Source organism: Varroa jacobsoni, unplaced genomic scaffold (genome assembly GCF_002532875.2).
Source record: "Varroa jacobsoni isolate VJ856 unplaced genomic scaffold, vjacob_1.0 scaffold_998, whole genome shotgun sequence".
NCBI lineage: Eukaryota > Metazoa > Arthropoda > Arachnida > Mesostigmata > Varroidae > Varroa > Varroa jacobsoni.
In genome coordinates this window covers 495,847-506,411 of record NW_019213900.1, presented here as the reverse complement: position 1 = coordinate 506,411, position 10,565 = coordinate 495,847, and positions in this window count along the sequence as shown.

Below are 10,565 nucleotides of genomic sequence, written 5' to 3'. Positions count from 1 at the left end.
CAAGGCGGCCCATTAACTTAGGTGCTATATGGCGCGGGGCAACGTTGCTATGATCCACTGATGATGCATTACCATACCGTGAAAAAGAAAAACACAACAAAAGGCGAACGTTGTATAGACATATGCGCGTCACTGTTCGTTAGTCTGTAGAATAAACAAATAAATCAGTCCATCGTAGTATTTTTACGTAAATGTTTACTCAATAATATTATCATTATCAGATCCGTCTTAAAGCCATGTAGAAATGAACAAATAGAACAACATATTCGTTTATCATACGTTTTGTACTAGTCTTGATGGTGCAAATCCTGAATTTGCTGAAAGCGTAGGATTTGTTCTTCTTTGACGTACGTAAGGAATAAATAATTACTGTAAAAGTTATAAATGGTCTCCTAAAGAAAATTCATTTCTTTTCTCATAATTGTGTGCATTATGTGCTCAGCCGCCTTACCTTAACCGCCAACGCCACTTTCATACGTTGTGTCGCAAACATAACAACCCTGCAGTTCGATTTTAAGTATAGATACGTTTCTCTCAATCACGTAAGATGTCTAATATGTTAAATAAAGTGAAATGATACATTTCTTGTACCGCTGTAATGTTTATTAGCTTTAGGCTGAACTGTAGTCGGACTATTCAAGGGTTTTTTTTTAATTTACCATGCAAAAACAACACATTTATCAAATGCAACATATATATTATGGACTACTTGTCTTAAATACCCATATATGTAAGGTCGTTTCAATGTGATCCAGTGCTGGCAATGGGTGAAGCTCAGCGGCGCTGCTGAGCATCAGTCGGTAGCTAGCTAGTGATTTTCATCGTTATCATAACAAAAATACAAGCGTTCTACGTCTTGCTGGAACTCATCAAGAACGTATTTCCAGCAGCGAATACCAGCAGTTCGAGCAGTGTATAAGCAGTTCGAGAGGCAGGAAGGAGGGAATTAAGGTATCGAATAGGTGTGAAACCTGCTTTATTTTCTTTGACTAAATTGTATCAGTGTTCTAGGCTGAGCCAGTTGGCATTTAAGCCCAAAACTCTAGAGGTTTTGCTATAAGCCCATAGTGATGCCAATGATGATGTACTAATATTTTCCATAAGAATAGAAGACGCTACAAAGTAAGTGTGAACTATTGATTTTTCTCCGAGAGCAAACAAAATTCTCTAGTAAACGAAGTACTTTAATGTCCGACAATAATTTCACTATTTTTCGCTAGCTTTCAAAAATTTTTCAACGCAATCTCTAGTTAATGGATCAAGAATCTTTATAGTTTCTTATAGAATCTTTGTAGTCTCGTAGTTATTAGGCACGCAAATACCTGTCAAATCACCGAAATTTCTTTTTCAGTATATTGACGCACGCACTTCCTCCCTATATAAAATTACTACGTAGTACTTGCAAATATGGCGTCATTTACACTGTCTTGATATCACAATGTCACCACACGCAAGGTGTCGAACAACACCGATCAATACATTTATCCCTTCGTAAGATTCATTCTGTTGGGCCAAGTAGGTGTCTAAAACTCATGTTTTTGAAGCGTCGCATTGACGCCGTTGAGCTTTTCAGATTCTTAATTAGCGCAACAGATTTCATTTTCTTCAATTTCTTCAGGTCACGATTACTTACGTCAAGATAAGATTTTTTGGTTGTGTGAGAACGCAGGCTTAGCAGCCGGGCCCGCAAAAGGCCTCTTTAGAAGCGGCATAGGACCATGAAAAAAGAACGTACAACGGAAAGCAGAAGAGCGTTCGTGGAACTCGTAATTTACTGAGGGTAATGATGGAACACCGGAAAACTCTCAGCCCAGTAAGAACGAACGACAAAATGAACAATAGAGCGACCTGATTTTGCTATCATTAACATTTTATGATGCTCCCTCGACTAAACGCTTTGCTTTAGTTATATCGCACATTTCTTGTGGTGGCGTTTTTGCGGAAAATTAAATAAAAATCTCGAAATGAAATGTATCGTCGTTCATTTGCTAGCACTGGAATCAATCGGATAATTCGTTACCTGAACAAAATTGTGATTTTGGATCGTTTTAGCCTCATACCCCAAAATCATCGCTGACTGAACTAGTCAAAATACAACCTCCAATTCAATGGGCATTGCTACACTGGACATGATTCGCAAACATTGTGTAAAAATTATTATTTAATCGGGAAAAAAAATTGATGTCATCTGTAGTTGTACTAACTTTTTTTTGCAATCATAACAATCCAAACAATAAGGCAATCGTAACATGTCCTGCCAGTGCCCAAGTCTGTTACGTCTAGGAGCTTAGTTAGAGAACCTTAATATTACTTAGTTAGGGATTAATATTACATTTGATTTTACAAAGAATTTTTCAAGTTCTCCAAGTTAGTACTCTGTCTTATCTGCAACTTAAAGATACCTTACACTAAAACATTAAAAAGCTACGCTTTCTCATAGAGAGACATAGGTCTGAGGATGCATATCTATCAGGCTGTAAAGTACATTTTGTCTAACTAGGTTATGTGCATTTAAAGAACTTTGTCAGTTTTGCTTGCCAGCGGTTTTTAAAAGGTATTTTTCTTACATTGAATTTGTTAGCTCCTTGCCATGTTCGGGGTTATGGTCCTCCTATGGTCGGCAATTTCTTATTCCGCTGCGAATATTTGACAGTTACGGTTATTCTCCAGATCGTATTTTCTGACCCGTTTGTACAGCTGTGCCATTTAATCCATTTAGAATTCTGTTTTTCCAAGATTGGTTTCTTTGAAGATTCACCCTTGGTAACGACCATCGTTCTTGATTGGTTTTGCCGTAGAGCATATCTAATCTATTAATCTTAGGGACATGTTATCGTCGAGCTTCGAGGTCGATCATAGACACACTGTTCGTTCTCTGCTGGAAGCCATATCTATGAAGGTACATGTAAGTTAGAGGTATAAGTAGAAATAAAGATCGTACTGATCTGTGGGATTCGTAGGATAGACCTGTTGCGCTAAATATTCAAGCAACATGGTAAATATCGAGAAACGTTAATGATTGTTCTTCGTAGATGATCGCACGTGCTTCCTTCTGGTGCTATGAAATACCGGTATCCTAGTGTGCTAACGTCCAATGGGCAAAGTAAGATATCTGCGACTGTACCAATCACAAAGTGCAATACCTGCGGATCCGGTCTTTGCACGACCTTTAAAGGCCTATCCGATATAAAATATAGCACAGTATCGTGAAAAAACAGACGTTCAATAAAAGGGATTTAAACCAACGCTTTTTTTATTTTTGCTATAACAGCATTGCTTTTGCACCATTTAGTGACAGGCTTATAATGATCACATTCTCTTAGGCACAGGTCCGAAACAATGTACCTTTTTTTGAAAAAATGCCTAATGTTGAAGTTCGTTATGGCCAGTCACAATTTAAAGCAATGACACGCCAAATCATAGTTTATTTTTCTATCAGATTCTCAATTTATGTCATATTTCGCTTAACACACTTTGTAGGTCGTTCCTGGTGGCTATGTGAATCCTTTTGAAATTAAAACCTTAACGATTTCGTGGCAATTTTAACTACGGCATATTTGTACTATTCTTTTACTTATTGTGACACACTAACATAAGCTTCTTCCAAGGTTATGTAGTGCTTGAACGAAATATTGTCAAACAGCGAAAGGTGCGACGTCTGCGGATTTCTTTACGCCAATCCTAGCCGTTAGATGCATAACTAAAGGTCACTGAAAACAGCGTGCGATAGAGTTACTGATCCTCTGATCGTTGAAAAATTGCAGTCAGTATTATGCGAATGAAAAGCACTGATTTTTAGCTCATTTAATTGCTCTGATCCGAAATTCGAAGTAACATTATAACGGTCAGTTCGGTTGCTGAATTTTATATTTAGAATGGATATTCTGCTCTGTCTATAAAAAGACAGCAAACATTTATGGTGCGAGATTGTTCCTCAGAGAGTGCATAGTAGTTATATATTTATATACGAGATTCGAGGTATTTTTTCCCAATACACACTTGTAAAGAATGTTCGCGTTTACGTGACCCCTAATAATTTATGTTTCTAAATCGCTGATTATAGCAGAGTTCGTCTGGTAGAGATACATGGCGAAAAGCTCGGCTGTATGCATATTAATTTGATTATCAATGACAACAGAACCACTTGAATTAAACCATGGTATAGTGCTACCAACAGAAAACAGACACATCAACTGCCTGTTGAACGTAGCGTCAAGCTAAGCTGAGAGGCAAAACCTCCGTCTTTAGATAATATGGCGTATATAATTCAGGTATCACTTGAGGTGAATAAGGCTTTCACGTGAAAAAGGGCTCAGCCTGTCCGGGACGAACGAGGGCTTTTGCCGAGTTTGAACCCTTTGCACAATATGTCCCCACCAGTTAGCCACTGTAAACACTGGGCCACCTTAACACATCCAGCTAGATTAGCGGGTACAGCTGTGTTGGAACAAGTGGCGTGCTGTATTAACTATTCGGCCTACCAAATCTAATGCCCCCTAGGACTGACTGCTAGCCTTTATCGTAAAATGTATACAAACTATTTGTTTGAGTGAGTGCATCACAGTATTGCTTGTATAACGTAACTTCTAACGTCTTTCTAATCTCTTTCGTAATTTTTAATCTTTGAGGTGGCTAAGGATATTTTCCCCGGACTACTACTGCCGTCCGGCGCCAAATGCTGACATTTTTAGAAATTTATAAATAGGAAAAAATAGATGATAACAGAGCTTGATCCGGTTATCATAATGTGACAATTTTTGAAGGCATTAGTATATATCAAAATCGACTATAATCACTTGCCCTAGTGTAAGACGCGGTAGCAATTCTTGAAATGCTCGAAATAATTCTTTACAAGAAAGCAATACTGCATGTTACTTCTGTTATTTCAGTGCACAGAAGCTTAGTTTCGTTGCACTAAGTCCATTATGTAACCAGCAAACATTTTAATGACGCCTCGTATCTTTAACTTCAGTTCAGGCTCTCTGAGTAATTTTTTGTTCACACGATTCGGCACCACTTATTGGTGATAACTCCACAAGTTATCTTATTATATGGAAGTCAGTGTCTAATCTCGTCCATAGTCTCAAGGTAGCGATTCAATTCAAATCTGACCATCACCTGTTCCAAACCAGATGCCAAATATTCGTCTTTTGTGCGTCCGCGCTATATCTGTACGCCTTTTATTGTGACAGCGCTTTCATCAAATAGAACGTGCACAAGCGCAAACTTGAAATGACATATGATTGTGAAGTAATATCAAACCAGGACTAGTCTAGCAGTATTACAGATTCACTGACATGAAAAGCAGAAGACCAAGACTGCCCAAGAGTTCTATAAGGACTCTCCACGAGTTCAAATACTTGTAAGCGTGCGTGCGTGCGTGCGCCACGCCCACCAGCTTCTCCTTGTGGCTCGGTCGTCTTTTTTTTGCCGCGTTCCTTTTTAGGGTTTTCTCTTTCGACGAAGGGATTCTAACAAAAAATGAGAAACGGAAAAGCAGGGGAAAAAGTGGGCACGCGACGCAAGGACCAAAATGAGTCCATTCGTCCAGCGCTAAAATAGGCAGAGAAATGACTGGAGTGACTCTAAGAGCTTCTGCTATAGATGCTGCCGAAGCCACCGCATCTAGCTGCCACCGTCACCATGGCCGCGTTGGCAGCGGCTGCGATGTAAGATCATCGACATTGTCATCATCACCATCATTTCGGTCAGAGAAATCGAATTGTGTACGGTAGCAACGGTGCCAGCGCCATCGAGAGGACCGAACTACAGTTCCTGTGCTTGCATGGCTTCGCAGGGGGTACTAGCCAGTGTTGGTATGAACGCGAACGAATACGGCGAAGAGATTGTTTGGGGCATGCCAAGGGTCCTTTACTTTACTTCGTTTTCGTTCGCGTCTTACTTTTCGGAGCAGCGTCGCCCGGTTCCTATGGGGTTTTGAGTGATGGAGGAAATACGATTGGAGTCATAGAGACGAAAAGGAGGGAGCAAAAAAAGAGAACGAAGGGATGAGGACGACTAAGCGCAAGTGGAGAGAACGATGGAGAGAAAGGAGCATGGGGAGACGAAAAATAATACGAGGAAGAAGCAGCAACAGCAGACAACGAAGAGAAGAGTAACACACCGGAGAGGATGGCGGCCCCGATGGAAGGCGCAAGCAGCAGCAAATGCGAATACGAGCAAAAGTGAGGCAGCCTAAGTAGTAGAACATAGTCTCAGATGCTGGCAGCTCTGCAGGCCCGCCCGGCGAGGCCAAAGCGACTAACCAGAGAAGGAGGGAAAGCAGGCAAAGGGAAGGGGATCAGCAGAGGGGGCTGGAGACGAGCGAGCAGCGCGGCATGGCAGCCGTAACTGTAGTCGTAGCAGACACCGCGACTGTAGCAGCATGATGACGAAGACGAGGACGAACGAGTGGTGGAGGATGGAATAGTCTTTGGGGAAGAAGGATCCCTTCTGTTTTGCGAGTGGAGCTGTTGGGGGAAGGGAAATCTCGAGGACAGGGGATAACATGGTAGTAAGTTTAGAAGCTCGGGTAAGAGAGGAGAATTGCATTTCAAAGGGACTGTCTACAACAGGCGGGTGAGTTTCTCCCCATGGGGTAAGCGGGGGAAAGGTGCATCCAGGCCGGCACAGTCGGTGGATGTTTGCTCGTCCTATGGAAGGTCTCTTCTGTGTGCGAGTGTAATGTGTATTGATGCGCACGTTCTTCTGTTTGCTGTGCGAGTGCCCAGAGCGCAGTAGAGACAGGATAATCGAGCGAGAAAGAAACCGGGAAAAAATGGACTGAACGTCCTCCGTTACCATTCAGTTCATCGTTCATTTGAGCAAGAGTCAGCAGTTTGCATCGGAAAACAGCTAGCAGCACACGCTGCCAAACAATGGTCCACAAAGGCACAAATGGTCTGGCCGAGTGGATGAGAGGTCGACTATAACCCTCTTTCGTTTTTTTCTACTTCTGATGTACAGCGCTGCTACTTGTATTCGTCTTGGAACGACGAGCAGATCGGCGAAGCCGGAGCTACAACATGAGACGGGTGATTAGGCGGGAAGTAATGGTCGACAATGGAGTAAATATACAGTCATAATCATAGAGTAAACGACTGGTAGAGGCGACTGATCGACAATGCACTATATCGGTTATCTGTACGTTAAATTACATTGAAAGTAATAGTATTTCACGCAATTTACTGGTATATGGGCATTATAATACATTAGCTAACAGCGTTTTCCCTAAATGTAGATTCGTTCTCTGCACTAAAGATTAGAAGGTTTTTTGTTAGAGTGTTAAGTGAACACTTTGTATAATATACAAGCTAAGTCCTCGCACTGCCAAAAACATGATTAGGATCATCGATGAACAGTATTATGAAATGCGATGAAACTCTGCGTTAGATTTGTCACGAGACACAGTTTTTGAGCTATGGAAGCTAAACGCGGTTGGCAATTAGCTATCAAAATTTGACCCTGCCAGTAAAGAACGACGTGAACCTATTAAGCAGCTACCGTAACGAGCTAAGGACAAGTGAAGTTTTGATCACAGGCTGATGAACTTAAGCTCTAAAAGTTCTATATTACTACTAAACGTTATTACATGAATGACAAATAGAACAGTCTTACCCGAATATTTATTGCGGCCTATTTATATCAGTGCAGAATTATTCGGCATTATGCGTGGCTTCAGGATAAAACGCTGTAGTGATCGAATGATATCGGTATAATAGATAACACAAATAATCTAACAAGGCGCAAGATGGATGCGCATTTCAAAGCTCAAAACATATATAATGTTATTAGAATATTTTTAACATTTTAGAACGAATTCTATCAAACGTCTAGACGTAAAATGATATCGCTTTCATTTTAACATGATAAGAATGTACGTGCGAAATCACAGCTTCTGTTAGCCTCTCCGCCAGCTGCGTTACTTTCTTTCATTGCGCGCAAGATATACGATAAGTAAAATATGTTCCTGCTGCGGCTTGAACATTCCATGACCCTATGCAGTGCTAGAGTAGGCCCCTCGCATACAGTTACATAGATTATTTTCCCGGATAGGTTTTTCAAGACACGAGAAAATCATCACCAACGGCGGAACCACAGCAGTACATTTGGTTTGGCTTATAATTGAAGCATCTGCTTGATACGGCAAGTGTACCGACAAGAAGGGTGAAACAGAGTAAAGGAAATGAAGCTATTTATTGAAAGAGAAGTACTAGATGGAAAGATAAGGGGTCAGTGTACCTACCAATGTCGCACGCTTCATAATCTCTACTTCGTTATTTTCCATGGCCTCGTGTCGTCCTGATGGCTGCAGCGATATTTGGTGTTGCTGGTATTCTCCGTACGGTCGTTACTCGAACCGGAAAGAAGGCAACCCTTCAACACGTACTATGAGCCTTCTCCTCATTTCTTTGGCTTGGCCTTTACGCAAAGTCGCTATGTCCTGAACGATTCATGAAATGCGCCTTCATCTATCCCAGGCGTACCCCCGCCTCTTTTAGGATAAACCTTCCTTTATACAAAAGTTTCTACTGCGGCTTCTGTTTCAGCTTCACCCATCATCCCATTTGCATATCTGACGTACGCTATGGTAGCTGACTGGCTTTGGGAAAAGAAGTACATTCTCAGGAAAAAAAAACAGAAACCAACGTGAGTTGGTGTGAATGTATAGCCTTACCACCACAACCAGCCTAGCATACACAGCAGCATTTCCACATTCACAATGGGCCAACTGGGAAATGAAAGAATAGCTCTCCTTGGAAATTCTCCTCACTCCGTACATTGCCGTTCCTCGGCACCATTTCCCTTCTGGCTTGTATATAGCGGTTACATTGTACGACGCCCGGCACTGTTCAGTTCCAAGGCCTATCGTTCGTCCGTCCGTCCGTCATGCACTGCCAGTAGCACGCGACCGATGTAGCGCGGTTCATGGGTCGTCACTGTACGATTTATACGTCCTACAGGTACTGCTCGCGGCGTCGTTGTTGTATCAGTCGACGACGCTCTGACCTTCTCTAGGGCTATCGAAACGGTCGGAAGTTTAAACGACTGGAAAGAAGCTTCGAAAGAAAACCGACAGCAGCGCGGTCCACAGGTAGACCAACAGCTAAGGCTGCAAGTACACATTAGCATCGTGTGGAAGTGAAGGCACTAGGTCGTTTCATTGTCTCGTTGTTGACATAAAGCCACCAGCAGTAGCAGGTTGTGTGGTATTCGCCTACTTCACAGATCATTTTTAGCCTCCGGGCTGACAAACAGCCACCGTATCCACAATATTTGCGAATCTGAGGGACTTTCGACGAGGGAAGACTGAGGCTGGTCTACTTACTGCGATTGCTCTTCTTGTGAGTGTGTTGTGCCGTTACTCGATACATCGTACAAGTTACACTGCTTTGGAGCACCATTCACCACAGCCGTTTGTAACGCACGCCTTGATACGACTGACCCTTAACTAATACGAGCTACTTTAAGAGTTCACGTAATTTCTGCAGGCAAATGACGGAGAAGCCTTCTGATGCAGCTTCATTTTCCCCAGTGTGACGACAAGCACACGTCTGGCTGATATGCAAATAACGTTTCAGGCCGGGTTCTATTTTTATCTATATCGTTCGTGTATTACGTAAACCGTAGGAAGTGATTTCGGAAACCTCCCGTTAAGCATTTAGACTAGCAACAGATATTAATGTAATTTTCAGTCACAGCATCAAATAGTAAACCTTTTATGATCAAGAATCAGTCGATAGCCGTTCATTCTCAGTTAGCTCCTACATATTATCGAAATGCACGTCTCTCGAACGAAATTATCATACTTAAAAGTATATTTATACAGAGATACAAGGGAAGTGCAACAGACCTTTTCGATTGAAAATATTCAAATACCACTTATTGGGACAGGAAATTGACATACCATTGTAGCGTAACTTACGCAAAAAGCTTGCGGCCAACTGTATATAAAAACCTATATTTGTTAAATCCTTCCTTTTGCTAGCTTTGGGAAATAAATTGTCGTTCTCCCTAGAAACTCTATTATTCACTGTTAGTCATTTCGCTAGATATAATAGGCCGTAATCGTATCCGGACCCCAGGCTCGAGATTGCACTGGCCTTGCCATAGGACTCACTGCGTCGGCAGTTGACATCCTTAACAGAAGAACTGAATATTGGTATAAAAGAAGATCGTTTTGATAAAAGTCGTAATGTAGCTTTAATATAAAGCGAGGCAATTTTTGCGTGTCAATCAGGTTAATGGCAACTGGTAATTATAGTCTGTCTCCACACTAAATAATAAGTTAAACCACAAGAACGTCGCGTGGAAACGCTTCAAAGGGTCGCTGCATTATATATATATTCTTCACTATCCATATGTTGTTGGCAGTTATTTTTTTTGCTATTTTGGGCCCGCTCCACCAACTCAAGCATTTTCGTCGTCATTTTCAAGTGAAAAGTCACAAACGAATCTATCCAGCTTGGAACTGACTAAGATGCAACGACCGAAATCACACCACAGAACCTGTTCCAATCTTACGGATCGGAGCTAAAAGCCAAGACTTTTCGCGTTGTAAGACG